The sequence below is a fragment of the Vipera berus genome (genome assembly GCF_964194415.1).
Source record: "Vipera berus genome assembly, chromosome: Z".
In the NCBI taxonomy this organism is placed as follows: domain Eukaryota; kingdom Metazoa; phylum Chordata; class Lepidosauria; order Squamata; family Viperidae; genus Vipera; species Vipera berus.
Genome location: NC_138205.1, coordinates 60,319,580 through 60,335,307, shown reverse-complemented (window position 1 = coordinate 60,335,307; position 15,728 = coordinate 60,319,580). Strand labels below are relative to the sequence as shown.

General features: G+C 40.3%; 1 protein-coding gene across 7 annotated transcripts in view; it reads right to left on the bottom strand.

Annotated features, from left to right (window-relative positions):
* Window positions 1-15,728, bottom strand: part of COBL (cordon-bleu WH2 repeat protein) — a 242,330-nt gene that overhangs the window by 106,430 nt on the left and 120,172 nt on the right. The gene's annotated exons all lie outside the window — the stretch shown is intronic.

The window sequence follows — 15,728 nt, the reverse complement described above, 5'->3', positions numbered from 1 at the left end:
GGGAATGAATCTTCCTTCACCAAGTCCGATTTCTACCAGCTGAGGAGTCCAATAAGACCAAAGGTTGCCTCATAGAAGTGACTGGCCAAAGGGTGAAACTTTGCAGATCGCAGGCCAGCAGTAGCTGGCCTGCTTGATACAAAGGACCCCTCAGGACTGGCAGGAAGAAAGGCTGACCGCACCCATGCGGTCTGCCACAAGCAGCTGAACCTCGGAGACAAAGAATTTTAAAGCGAAAGACAAACAGCCGATCTGGGTGAGATTACCTTTTTTTATCTCTCTACAAGTGGAAACCAGTTCTGTGAAACAGCATTCCCAGCATTCCAACAGCATTTAGAAACAAAGCCCCTAGCTCCAGGGAGGAGGGGTTTCTTTACTCCTCCCTCCTGAACTATAAGCAGTGGTTTAAGCTTTGGGGTAATTAAACTGAACAATAATGTGAAGCTGACTGAGGCATAAAAGAAGGATAACTTGGAAAACTTTTGGTTTTATAGATTTTTTTCCCTTTATCTTTGGTTTGAAAAGCAATGGTTTTCTAACTTCTTAAAGAAACTTTTTCAAAGTATAGTGGGAATGGACATCTAATGACATCTAGTGGCAAAACTGAGACCTATACGGAGTTTGTTCTGATTGGAGTAAAACTTGTCTTTATGCCCAGACATTGCTTATATTTTAAACATCTTGGTGACCTTGGAATTTAAAGTCCTAAAGACTGGCTGGGAAAGAAAGAATCTTTTTGGATTTCCCTGTCTTACAGCATGGATTATAATTATAAATAAAAACTGTGTTTGAAGTCATTGGACTTCCCTGGATTACAAATACAGCTTGATCTGGAATCTTTACAACCTGTTTTGAAAGAATGTATAACAAGAAACCCCTCTAAACAAAATACTTTGGATTATAAATCTTGGTATTTTTTCCTCTTTTTTCTTTTTTTTCTCTTTGCCCTTCTGTTCTTTTTACTATTTATTATTTCTATGGTTTACCTCTCCTATTTGTTAGGAGCTTATTGGATTATAAATTCTGACTCATTTGGTGGATTACAACGTATGATTTAAAGATGAGTGCCCCTAACTTATCTAAAGTTGGGGGGAAAAGGATCTTCTGCTCCTTCTTCGGCTTCTGCAAGTCCAGTCTATCAGAGATCAATTGCTGCAATGCTTCAACAAGAAAAGACTGATACCTTCCAAAAGGACACCCAAGCGACCCTACAAGCTATTCAAGAGGCAATCGCTACTCACATGGTGGTCGAAAAACCATGAGGAGTTGAAAAGTGATTTTGATAAAATGAATCAAAAAATTAACAATATGGATTTTCAATTTGAACATTTTAAACAGATGATCACAGATAATCAACAAAAAATCCAAAAAATAGAAGATAAATCAACTGAGGTTGACCAGAAACTAGAAGTCCTAAAAGATGAAAATTAGAAGTTGATCCAAATAAATGAACAACTAGAAAACTCAAAAGCCTCATACTTTTTAAGATTTCAAAATATAATAGAAGATAAGAAGAGGATCTCCTAGGCTTGATAACCAAACTATTGGCAGATGCATTAGGAACTGGGAAACAAAAAGTGGAAGGAGAATTAGACCAGATCTATCAAGTCAACTCAAAGTATGCTAGAAGAAACAAAGTCCCCAGGGAAGTGCATGTTAGATTTCTTAAATGATCTACAAGAGACGAAATTTTGGAAAAGTAAGAGATGAACCTTTGAAATACAAAGAAAAAGAAATTGTAGTCCTCAAACAAATTCCAAGGAGAATAAGAGAATCCCGAAGAGAATATCAGTTTCTGACCAGGAAACTAATTGAAAAAGGAGTGAATTTCAGATGGCTGATTCCAAAAGGGATTTTAACTTACTGGAATACGGAAAGATGTAGACTGGACATGCCACTTTAAGCAATGGAATTCTTCAACAAACACAGAACATTTTTTGAAAGAGGTGACCCTGAAACAAAGAAACAAGAAGAAATGGCAGTAGAAGGAGCAGTTAAACAAAGAGAAGAGGAAGAAATCAAAAACACATATACAAAAGAAGGAGCAAGACCAAGAGATCAGAGACAGATAAGATTTACTAGAAGATTAAGACCTAGATATAACTGAAAGAGATGGAGGAGAATGGGATTTTGTCAATGAATATAAATGGACTAAATTCTCCTTCAAAAAGGAGAAAAATCTTTACACGATCACAAAAATTAAAATTGGATATAATTTGTCTTCAACAAACACACATTAAGAGACAACATTATAAATTTTTAGAACAACAATTACAAAATCAGTAAACTTTACTTTGCATTAGCACTTCAAAAGAAAAAAGGATTAGCTCTGTACATTAAAGAAATGATGAATCCCAAACAAATTTACGCGGATGAAGAGGGGAGAATATTAATGGTGGAAATAATGATGGATCAAAAACAGATAATGATGGTAGCAATATACACAGCAAATGATAAACAAGAACAATTTTATCAAAAACTATACAAAAAATACTAGATTTAAATTGTCAAAATCTTTGTATAAGGGGAGACTTTAATGCAATAGCAGATGGAACTTTGGACTACAAAAACGCCAAACAAGGGAGAAAAGGAGGAAATATATTACCTAAAGCATTTTTTAAAATGGCAGAAGAACTCTGTATTCAAGATATATGGAGAGAGAAAAATCCAAAGAAATTACAATATACATTTTATTCAAATAGACATAAATCATGGTCTAAAATTGATATAACAAGGACATCTTTGGAACTTAAAACAATGATACAATAAGTTGAGATAGAAACTAATGTTTGGGCAGACCATAACCCAATAAAGTTGACTTGGAGAGGAACTAAGAAAAAATTAAGATGGTCCTTGAATAAATCTATATTGAAAGAAAAAGAATTCTTACAACTAGCGACAAAGGAAATGGATTTTTTCTTCAAAATAAACAAGAAAGAAGAAACATCGCTTCAAAATGTGTGGGATACAGCTAAAGCATATTTCAGAGAGTTGGCTATAACTTATATTGCTAAAAAGAATAAAGAAAATAAACAACTACAGTTAAAGTTGAAGGAAGAACTTGGAAAGCTAGAATCAGAATTACAAATAGATCCACAAAAGAAAATACTTAAGAAACAAATGGAGATAATAAAACATAAATTAAATTTAGCTGAGATGGAAATAATGGCTCAACAGATTAAAAGGGCTAAACAGAATTTCTTTGAAAATGCCAACAAGCCGGGGAGATGGTTAGCATATAGAGTACACTGAAAAAAGAAAAAGAGAAAAAGTTGATAAACAAGCTGCAAGATCCAAAAGGTGAATTACAGTTTCAAAATGATACAATCAAAAAAAGTATTAAAAATTACTATGAGATACTCTATAAGGCAGAGGAAATTCCAAAAGAAAAAATACAGCAGTACTTAGAAAAAGCAGACTTACCAAAAATTCCGGAGAACATTTATATTTATATTTATATTTATAAAATTTTTATACCGCCCTTCTCCCGAAGGACTCAGGGCGGTGTACAGGGCAATAAATATTAAAAACGAAGTACAAAAGTTAAAAAACAATTAAATATTATGCCCGATATAAACAGTAATTAAAACCATGTTAAAAACGCAACCCTTAACCCATCAAACCAGGCCGGATTGCTGGAATAAATAAGTTCTTAGATCCCGCCGGAAGGAGCGAAGGTCGGGGGCCATCCAGAGCTCGACCGGCAAGCAGTTCCACAGGTCTGGCGTGCCCACAGAGAACGCCCTCCCCCTAGGGGCCACCAATCAACATTCTTTGATCGGAGGCACCCTGAGGAGGCCCTCTCTGTAGGAGCGCACTGGACGGAGGGAAGTTGATGCCGGCTGCAGGTGTTGCCGTAGGTAATCCAGACCCATGCCATGTAGGGCTTTGTAAGTCATTACCAACACCTTGAATCTCACCCAGAGGACAACCGGCAGCCAATGCAGCTCGCGGAGCAAAGGTGTAACATGGGAGTATCGGGAGACTCCCAACACAACTCGCGTGGCTGCATTCTGCACCAGTTGGAGCCTCCGAGTGGTCTTCAAGGACAGCCCCATGTAGAGAGCATTACAGTAGTCCAGACAAGAGGTCACAAGTGCATGAGTGACTGTACGCAAGGCATCCCGGTCCAGATAGGGCCGCAACTGGCGCACCAGGCGAACCTGGGCAAAGGCCCCCCTAGTCACAGCTCCAATATGCTCTTCTAAAGAGAGCTGTGAGTCTAGGAGGACCCCCAAGTTGCACGCCCTATCTACGGGGGGTAATAGCTCACCCCCCATGGCAAGAGATGGAGTAATCTGAATTTCCCAGGATGCCGGCATGAACAGCCACTCAGTCTTGTCAGGGTTGAGCCGAAGCCTGTTCCTCCCCATCCAGACTCAGACCGCGTCCAGGCAACGGGACATCACGTCGAGGGCATCACTGGGGTGGTTTGGGGTCGAAATAAAAAGCTGGGTATCATCAGCATACTGATGATACCCAACTCCAAAACCACGAATGATCTCACCCAGCGGCTTCATATAGATGTTGAACAGGAGAGGCGAGAGGACCGATCCCTGAGGAACCCCACAAATGAGAGGCCTCAAGGTCGACCTCTGCCCCCCTGCCAACATCGACTGCGAACGTCCCAGAAGGTAGGAGAACCACTGAAAAACTGTGCCTCCCACTCCCAACCCCCTGAGACGTCGCAGCAAGATACCATGGTCGATGGTATCAAAAGCCGCTGAGAGGTCTAAAAGGACTAGGACAGAGGAGCAACCCCTGTCCCGAGCCCGCCAGAGATCATTCACCAGTGTGACCAAAGCCATCTCCGTGCTGTACCCGGGCCTGAAGCCCGATTGGTACGGGTCTAGATAATCAGCTTCATCCAAGAACAAAGGGAGCTGCTGCGCCACCATGCTCTCAACAACCTTCGCAAGGAAGCGAAGGTTGGAGACTGGACGAAAGTTGTTTAATATTGCTGGGTCCAAGGCAGGCTTCTTGAGGAGGGGTCTCACCACCACCTCCTTCGAGGCGGCGGGAAAGCTACCCTCACTCAAAGAAGCAGTTATCACTGCCTGGAGCAAGCCTCGTGTCCCATCCCGGGCCACATAAATCAGCCAGGAGGGACACGGGTCCAACAAACACGTGGTGGAGCTCAGTTTCCCCATGATCCTGTCCACGTCTTCAGGAGTCACAGGATCGAACTCCTCCCAGATAACATCGACAAGACTGCCCGTATCCTCATCAGACTCTGCCCAGTCGGAGTCCAGACCGGTCCGGATCCGAGCGATTTTGTCCGACAGATATCGACTAAACTCCTCGGCATGACCCTGCAAGGGCTCCTCCCTCACCTCCTGATTAAGGAGGGAGCGAGTTACTCTAAACAGGGCGGCTGGGCAATTATCTGCGGACGCAATGAGGGTGGCAAAGTGGTTAGACCTTGCCACCCTCATCGCCACGAGATAAGTTCTCGTGAACGACCTTAGTCATAACCGGTCGGATTCGGATTGGCTGGACCTCCAACAGCTCTCTAGGCCCCGTCTCCGACGCTTCATCTCCCGGAGCTCAATGGAGAACCATGGAGCCTATTGGGATCTGCGCTGGGTCAAGGGCCGCATAGGTACAACTTGGTCGAGTGCCTCTGTGGCCGCCCTTTCCCAGGCTTCCACTAGGGCATCGGCCGAGCTATGGGCAAAGGAGGCAGGTGGGGGCCCAAGTGCCGCCTGGAAGCGCTCAGGGTCCATCAGGCGCCTAGGGCGGAACCATCTCATTGGCTCAACAACCCCACAACGGGGAGTGGCAAAACAGAAGACCAGCCACAGGAGAAGATGATCAGTCCATGACAGGGGTGTAATAATTGGAGAACCCCCACCAAGATCATCTAACCACCATCTGGATAGAAAAACCAAATCGAGCGTGTGACACCCCCCCCCCATGAGTTGGGCCCTGAATAACCTGCATCAGGTCCATGGCCGTCATGGAAGCCATGAACTCCCAAGCTAACTCAGATGATCCCCCCAGGGATGGTAGGTTGAAGTCACCCAAGACCATAAGTTTGGGGAACTCAACCACCAACCCTGAGAGGATATCGAGAAGCTCAGGCAGGGCTGCTGCTACGCAACTAGGCGAAAAGTACACCAGCAGCAAGCCCAACTGAGCTCTAGTGCCAGATCTCAGGAGGAGGGACTCACACCCGACTATCTGGACCATGGTGGCCTCCCGCGGACATAAGGTCTCCCTCGCAACTACTGCCACTCCACCGCCCCTACCCTGGGCCCAAGGTTGGTGCAGCACCCGGAAGCCTGATGGGCAAAGATCAGCCAGGGGGACCCCGCCCTCTGGGCCCAACCAGGTCTCCGTAATGCAAGCCAGGTCCGCATGCTCCTCCTCAATCAACTCACGAATGAGAGGAGCCTTATTCATTATGGACCTGGCATTAAAATACACGGGCCTGAGCTCAGGTGGCTGCTCATCCTCGCTCCCGGTACCACGGGCCAAAATCAGAGGGTCGGAGCGCATCACCGCTTGAAGACAGCGGGGACGCACTCCCAGATATTGATACGGCCCTCTGTTCATACACCTGCGGCCATTCCCTACCGCCGTGGGAATAGGCAATCCCACACCCCGCTCCGGGGCCCCGTAGGCCCCCAACCCAAGCCCCACCATGGCGTGATCAATCCCCGGCCTGGTCTGAGAAACGGTTGGTGGAACCCCCCCAATCTCCAACCAAACCTTTTTAGAACCCTCCCCCCTCCCTAACCCCACAAAAAATTGAGCTAAAAAGTGCACCAGGGGCCTCTTATTAAATTTGTGATGGAGGCTCCTGTCCTTGCCCAACCATCTCTCAGGGTCCCAGTAATTGGGCCCGTCATCAAGAGGATAGATTGAAATAAAGGCGGGTCACACCCAGGAAGGGGGGGCACCCCTGAGCGCAAATAAGTCCGTGCTTGAGTAGGATAAAACCATTTTTCAGGTAGATCCAGCCAGGCAGTCCCATAGTCACTCGGAAAGATGTAAGATAGAAGATCAACAATGTCCAGTCCACCAGCTCCCTGCCACTTGAGCTGGCCAGGTGACTCCCGAGACAGATCGGGCACCTCTCTCTCACAGAGGGCCCAAACCTATCCAGAAGCGGACAGAATACCAATCCAAATAAGGCATACCTCCCTAGATCTCTCACCTCTAGGGAGATAGCCGATGGTATAGGGTGGTGCAATTGATGGTATAGCTGAGCCACCCTCTCACAGTGGCTCAGCTCCAAGACCTTCTGAGTCTGATGGGTTCGGTGGGTTCGTGAGGGGAAGAGAGGAATTAGAGCAGCAATTAACTGACATAACCTGAAGATGACAAAAGTTCCAGTCACAAGAATCTTCTCCAAAGCGAGAAAAGCAAAGAAGGCTGAAACAGCAGGTGAATCCCAGCCAGGTAGCTGAAATCCAAATGGCCAAAGGACATGAGCACCACAAGCTGACCTGTGCCACCTAACCAACAGCGTGCAGCGCCAGAAATCCAATGCCCAGCCGAAGGTCCCCTTCGCCAGAGACAGGCACGAAACAGACTCCCAGTGTCCATCAAACAGCAAACAACATGAGCAAAAAGCCATTTCGCATACTCTCAGCTTTCAGCGTTCCGTGTTCTGGAGGCCGCTCTAGGCCGCAGCTCTATGGCTCCGAGAAACAGCTGCTCAGAGTCCTCCAAGCCGCAGCAGCTTACCGCTCCACAGAGGGCCTCCAAAGAGGAAGAAAACGCTGGAAAACACTCCGAAACAGAAAACGCTGGAGCGCTTCAAAACGGGTCTGCATCGCCGATGGAAATATCAGCCATCTCTCTTCCTAGCTCTTTCAGCTCAGCAAATTCCAGTGCAGAGGGGAAACACCTCTGCAGCCCCCCTTCAGACTCCGAGGACTCCAAGGACGCCAAGATAGCTGGAGCTCACCACGGAGCTCACCCAAGCATGTCCGCCATCTTGGGCATGCGCATTTGAAACATATTAAATGGAAAAATATCAATGATGGAGATTATAGAGGCTACACAAAGGCAAAAAAAAGAGGATTAGACTCCTGGGCCAGATTGATTACCTGCAGAGTTTTATAAATCACTACAAAATGTATTAAATCTGATACTGAAAGAACTGTGTAATGAAATTCTCTTGGAGGCTAACATACCAAATATATGTACTGAAGCTAATATTACCTTAATACCTAAAGAAGACACAAATAAAAAATTATAGACCAATATCATTATTAAATGTAGATTACAAAATCCTTGCTTCAATAATGGCAGAAAGAATAAAGAGATTTTTGATCGAATTTATACACACAGATCAAAATGGTTTCTTACCTAAAAGACAGATAAATAATAATTTAAGAATGATTCCAGATGCATTAGAGTATTATGAAATTCATTCAGGGAAACAGATGGCTTTAATATTTCTTGATGCACAGAAAGCATTTGACAACGTAAACTGGCAATTTATGTTTCAGCAGTTTGCAGAAATGGACTTTGGGGAAAACTTTATAAATGTAATCAAAACAATTTATTGTAAACAGACTGCCAAAATAATTGTAAATGGAGATCATACAGAAAACCTCAATATTAAAAAGGACACAAGATAGGGATGCCCATTATCTCCATTACTGTTTATACTAACATTGGAAGTATTGAATAGAAACATCAGAAAAGATACAGAAATTAATGGACTGGAGATAAAAGATGAAAAATACAAATTGCAAACATTTGCAGATGACTTGGTTTTATACTGGAAGATCCACTGGAAACAAGCACTAAACTTCTGGAGAAAATGGAAAAATTTGGAAAAGTGTCAGGGTTGACAATAAACAGAGAAAAGACCAAAGTGCTAACAAAGAATTTAACAGAAAAACAAAAAAAATCAACTAACAAAAAACAAATATTTAAATAGTTAAAATAGTTAAGTACTTGGGAATTTATCTAACAGAAAGATGTGTAACAGTAAAAGAAGATAACTATGTAAAACTGCTAAAAACAAATAAAGTTGGATTTGGAAAAGTGGAAAAACCTTCAACTTTCTTTTTTTTTCTCCAAATACTTTGCCCTTTATTGACCAGTAATTTTATATATAATATACATAAATATTATATATATATATATATATATATATATATATATATATATATATATATATATATATATATATATATCCAAAAAATTTACACATACATACATACATACATACATACATACATACATACATACATATATATATATATATATATATATATATATATATATATATATATATATGGACCTTTGGTCATTCGGGTTTTTTCCCGCGTAGAAATGAAGGTGTAGGCGCAACGTTTCAACGGAATCCCATCCGTCATCATCAGGCTGGTGGCTTCTGCTTCCTTCTTCTGGGAGAAGCATGTGGTAGTGGCTGTTTGTTCCTCTTTTTTAAACTGCCAGAGGGGGTGTGTTCTGTGGGTGGAGGTGTGCTCTGATTGGGTGGGGGATTAAGTGTGTTCTGATTGGGTGGGAGTGTGTTTTGAATGGTGGGTGTGTTCTGATTGGGTGGGGGTGTGTTTTGAGTGGATGGGCTGGTCTCAGCTGCCAGCCTTAGACCTGAGCTGGTGAGTTGTGCTGCTTTTGTTCGGCTTCGTGTTTGTGGTGGTGCCATGTTTTTATAGTGGGTGTCAGTTTGCTTATTGTGTGGTTTGGAGGGGTTTAAAGTGGCTGATGTTGCAGCTGTAGTTAGGTTTCTGTTTTGTGGTTGTGCGTCGTTATCATTGTGGGTTCGGATTTGCTTTTTGAATGGTTGTGTGGTGGTGATGTCATGTGATGTTATCATGAGTTTGGGTCTGGTATCATTCTTGGTGGTTGGGACTCGTCTGTCAATCAAGGCGGGTTTCCAAATGGCTGGTAGGCGAGAGGTATCATCTCGTTTGTTCATGCTGTGGGGGCCTTTTTCTATCTCAATGGCTTCTCTGATTATTCTGTTGTTAAAATGTTCGATTTTGGCGATAGTTTTGGTTTTTTTAAATCAATTTCATGTCCCGTGGCTTCAAAGTGTTGGACCAGGGATGAAGTTTGTTCTCCCTTTCTGAGTGAGTTTTTGTGCTCTTCAATGCGTGCACTTATTCTTCTGTTGGTCTGTCCGATGTATGTGGTGGGGCAGGTGGTGCATGGGATTTCGTATACTCCTTGGTTTTCTAACCCAATTGTGTCTTTGGGGTTTCTTAGGATGGTGGATATTTTTCTGTCTTTGTAGAATGCTGTTTTGATGCCAAACAAAAGCAGCACAACTCACCAGCTCAGGTCTAAGGCTGGCAGCTGAGACCAGCCCATCCACTCATAACACACCCCCACCCAATCAGAACACACCCACCATTCAAAACACACTCCCACCCAATCAAAACACACTTAATCCCCCACCCACCCAATCAGAGCACACCTCCACCCACAGAACACACCCCCTCTGGCAGTTTAAAAAAGAGGAACAAACAGCCACTACCACATGCTTCTCCCAGAAGAAGGAAGCAGAAGCCACCAGCCTGATGATGACGGATGGGATTCCGTCGAAACGTTGCGCCTACACCTTCATTTCTACGCGGGAAAAAACCCGAATGACCAAAGGTCCACATACAGACACCCACGAAAACCTCAGAAAACATATATATATTACACACACACACACACACACACACACACAATTTTATTTTCCCATTTCTTCCACAAACAAGTCAACAAATATATTGCCATACATAAATACATACACGTAAGTTTGGGTGCTGCTCGTCCATTTCCCCTTTCACTGTATCCACCCTCCTTCTCTCTCTTCCCTCTTCTCTACTTTCTTTCTCCCTTTCTCCTTTCTTTCCTACTTCCCTCTTCTTCCTCTCCTCTCCTCTTTCCCTCACCACTCCCCTCCCATTTCTCCCCACTTCTCCTCCTCTTTCCCTCCAACCTTCCTACTTCCTTCCCCCTCCTCTACTCTCTTCCCTCTCTCCTCTCCTTTCTTCCCTCCCATTCCTCTTTCAATACAATTCAGGGGTGATGTCCAAGCAGCTCCTCTCCTTAGATTTTCAATGTCTATATTAGGTATGATAATATCCTTATCTCCTCATTTTTCTTCCATCTAAATTAGTGTTAGCCGTCTTTTAAGCATATTCTCTTTTTCACCCACTCATAAAATTTTCCCCAAATTTCATAATACTCTGACTCTGTCTTATCTTTAATTATCATTGTTAATCTATTCATTTCCGCACATTCTATTATTTTCCAGATCACCTCTTCTTCTGGAGGAGCTTTCAGTGCCTTCCAGTTTTGTGCAAACACAATCCTAGCTGCAGTGGTTATATGAATAATCAAATATGTGTTCTCTTTGCTATATTTCTCTGGTAAAATACCCAACAGGAATAGTTCTGGTCTTAATTCTATACATTGTTGTATCATCTTTTCTATCCATGATTTGATTATGTTCCAGTAGGTTTTACCTTCTGCACACGTCCACCACATATGATAGAAAGAGCCTGGTATTTGGTGGCATTTCCAAAATTTCATAGATCTGTCCTTAAACATTTTAGCTAGTCTTTCTGGAGACATATGCCATCTGTAGAACATCTTGTACATATTTTCTTAATACGCTGTCAACATTCTCAGTTTATAGTTTCTTTCCCACAATTGCTGCCATCTATCTAATTCAATCGTATATCCAAAATTTCTTGACCATTTTACCATTGACTCCTTAACTTGCTCCTCCTCTAATTCCCTATATAATAAGTAGCTATACATTTTTAATATTTTTCTTCAGTTCCCGTATTTCATTTAACTCTGTTCTCCCCAAATTAAAACCATCTATTTTAGCATCTTTTTCATATCTAGATTGTATTTGCGTTCTCATGTACCAATCCATCTTTATTCCTTGTTCCTCTAATTGTTCTTTGGTTTTCAGCTTCCCCATGTCTGCTAGTAGGTCTTTATATCTTATAATGTTTCCCATGTTAAACATATTGGGGTGTATTAACGCTTCCATCATTGAGAGCCAATCTGGAATCCTCAAGTAATTCTTCCTCTTTATTTTCTCCCAAACCATCAATAAAGAATTCCTGATATGATGTCTCTGGAAATAGCTGTGTATTCTATTTTTCCCATACCATATGAACGCATGCCATCCCAACTGTAAATCATGTCCCTCTAAGGTCAATAATCTAGTATTCCTCAGTAAAATCCATTCTCTCATCCATGACATTACTGCAGCCTGGTAATATAATTCCCAATTAGATAAGCTAAACCCACCTCTGAGTCTTGCATCCTGTAACAGTTTTAAATTAATCCTTGCCTTTTTCCCCTGCCAAATATATTTCAAAATTATTTTATTTAGCCCCTCAAAATATTTCTTTTCCAATCTTATTGGTATTGTTGAAAACAAAAACAACAATCATGGTAATATATTCATTTTGATTATTGTGATCCTGCCCATTAATGATAGTTGTACCTTTTTCCATTTATCCAAATCTACTTCGATTTGTCTTTTCAATTTGTAATAGTTATCTTCTTTAATTGTTGTACATCTTGCTGTCAGGTGAATCCCCAGATATTTTACCTTCTTTACAATCTGTATCTCTAACTTTCCCATCAATTCTTTTTGTTTTGTTTTTCAGTAATATTTTTCACTAACATTTTTGTTTTATCTTTATTAATCTTCAAACCTGCTACCTCACCATATTTTTCTATTTGTTCTATTAATACAGGTCCTGTCTCCAGTGGCTCCTCCAAGATAAATACTAAGTCATCTGCAAAAGCTTGTAGCTTATATTCTTCTCTCTTAACTTTCATACCTTTTATATCCTTATTCTGTTTTATAGTTCTATTTAGTATCTCTAGTGTCAATACAAACAATAATGGGGATAAAGGGCATCCCTGCCTTGTTCCCTTCATAATGTTAATCTTTTCAGTCATATCTCCATTAATCATTATTTTGGCTATTTGCTTATTGTAGATTGCTTCAATTACATTTATAAATTTCTCCCCAAAATCCATTATCTGTAATTGTCTTATCATGAATTGCCAATTCACATTGTCAAATGCTTTCTGCACATCCAAAAACATCAATGCCATCTGTTTTTCGGGATGTGTTTCATACTATTCTAATGTGTTTAATATAATTCGCATATTGTCTCTAATCTGTCTTTTGGGCAGGAACCCATTTTGATCCATATGTATAAATTTGTTTAGTAACCTTTTAAGCCTTTCGGCCATGATTGATGTGAATATTTTAGTCCACTTTCAGCAAGGAAATTGGTCTATAGTTCTTTATTTTCTGTATTTCTGTTTCTTCCTTTGGTATCAGGGTAAAGTGCTTCCGATCATGAATCTGGTATCTTAGCTTCAGAGAGGAGTTCATTATAGAGTTCCAGCATTACATTGCCTAACAGTTCCTGCAATGTTCTATATAGTTCCACTGGTAGCCCATCTGGTCTTGGTGTTTTGCCATTCTTTTGTTTTTTAATTGCTTCTGTTAATTCCATCATTGTTATTTTCTCTTCTAGTAGCTTTGTAAATTTCTCTGGTACTTTAGGTATCTCTGTTTTTTTCCAATAATTGTTTTATCCTATCATCTGAAACTACTTATTGCTTATATAAATTCTCATAATATTCCCAAACTATTTTTTTCTTTTCTTCATTCCGATGTTGTAAAGTCCCCTCGGCATCTTCCAGTTGTTTAATCCATCTCTTCTCTTTCTCCTTTTTAATTTTATATGTCAACCATCTTCCTGGTTTGTTTGCATGTTCAAAAAAGGTTTGTTTAGCTGCCTTTATTTTCCTTGCCACCTCTTCATTTTCTATTAAGTTCATTTTATGCTTGTTCAACTCCATTAAATTTTTTATCTTCTTGTTTTGTGTATCTTTCTGTAATTCTTTCTCAAGAGTCTTATACAGTATTCTTCCTCCAGTTTTTCCCTAATTTGTCTTTTCTGTTTATTCTTTTTCTCCATATAAGATATAGCAAGTCCTCTCATGTATGCTTTTGCCATATCCCAGAAATTTTGAAGTGAGATATCTTCTGTTTTGTTTTCCTTGAAGAAGAAAGTCATTTCTTTTTCCATATATTGCTGGAAGTCTTTTTCATTCAATACAGTTTGATTTAATGTCCATCTTGTTCTCTCTTTTTTTTTGTCCTTTCCATATAATTGTGACTGGGTTGTGGTCTGCCCATGTGTTTGTTTCTATGTTTATATTTTGTGTACTTATGAATAAGTCTATTGATGTCCACATCTATTCTCGACCAGGACAGGTGTCTGTTAGAATAGAATGTATATTGCTTCTTTTCCGGATATTTTTCTCTCCAAACATCTAATATATTTAATTCGTCCACCATATTATGAAAAGATTTTGGAAGTGTTCTCCTTAGGGTCTTGGTTGGTTTTTTTGTCATATTATAATCCAGCCCGGCCTTTACGATAGCATTGAAATCTCCAATTATACATATGCTTTCGAATTCCAATTCTATTATTTTCTGGTGTAATTTTGAATAGAAATTTTCTTGGTTTTCATTTGGGGTATAAATTGATACCAATAAAGTTTTTTTACAATTCAACTTTCAATGTTGGGGAGAATAGCAACAGTGAAAATGAATATTTTTCCAAAAATGCTCTTTTTATTTCAAATGATCACTGTAAGGCTGGGAAAAGCCTTCTTTGATGAATGGAATACAATAATACTGAAATTTATCTGAGAACGAAAAAAAGCTAGAATTAAAGTGAAAATGCTACAAGAAGCAAAAGACAGTGGAGGATTTGGACTGCCAGACTGGATGTTATACTACCAACCAACCATTCTAACATGGCTTAAAGAATGGATAATGCTTAGAGATAAAAGACTATTGTACCTACAAATCGGTTGGCATGCCTTTCTGTGGTATGGGAAGAATAAAATACATAGATACTTTCAAAACCATCTTATAAGGAATGCACCTCTTTCATAATGGGAAAAAATAAAAGAAAAAAATTTATATTAAGATACCTGAATGGCTTTCAACAATGGAAGCTTTTGCTTACCCAAATTTAATTAACTACGATAAAGTTGTGACTTATAAAGATATTTTGGATAATGAAGGAAAATTGAAAGACAGACAAAATTTACAAGAACAAAGTATTGATTTAGCATGGTGGCCATATCTGCAGATTCAAACGAGGTATGAAAAAGATGTGAAAACAACGGAATTTTATAAAGAACAGACAGAATTTGATCAGATACGGTTAAAAACAGATGAAAAGTTGATCAAGAAACTCTATAGAGTTTCTGTGAAACATAAAGATGGAGGAAGAACAAGTAAAAGAAACAATGATAATATGGGCAAAGAATTTTGGATATAATATAGAATTAGAAGATTGGCAAAAGTTATGAGAAACATTAACTTAACTAAAGAAGTGCTATATAAAGAAAACTTATAATGAAGGCTATTGCTAAGCACATTGGTTTGTGCTTAAATTGTAAGCCGCCCTGAGTCTTCGGAGAAGGGCGGGATATAAATGGGATTAAAATAAAAAAATAAATAAATAAATATACCACCAGTGAGAGTAGCAAAAATGATTAACAATACTTCAAACAACTGTTGGAAATGCAAACAAAGACCAGGTATTTATTATCTTATGTGGTGGACATGCCCTAAAGCAAAAAAAAAATGAGGTTAAAATACATTTATGGTTGGAGAAAATGACTAAAAAACAAATAGACTTTAAATCAGAATTATTTTTGTTAGGAATAAT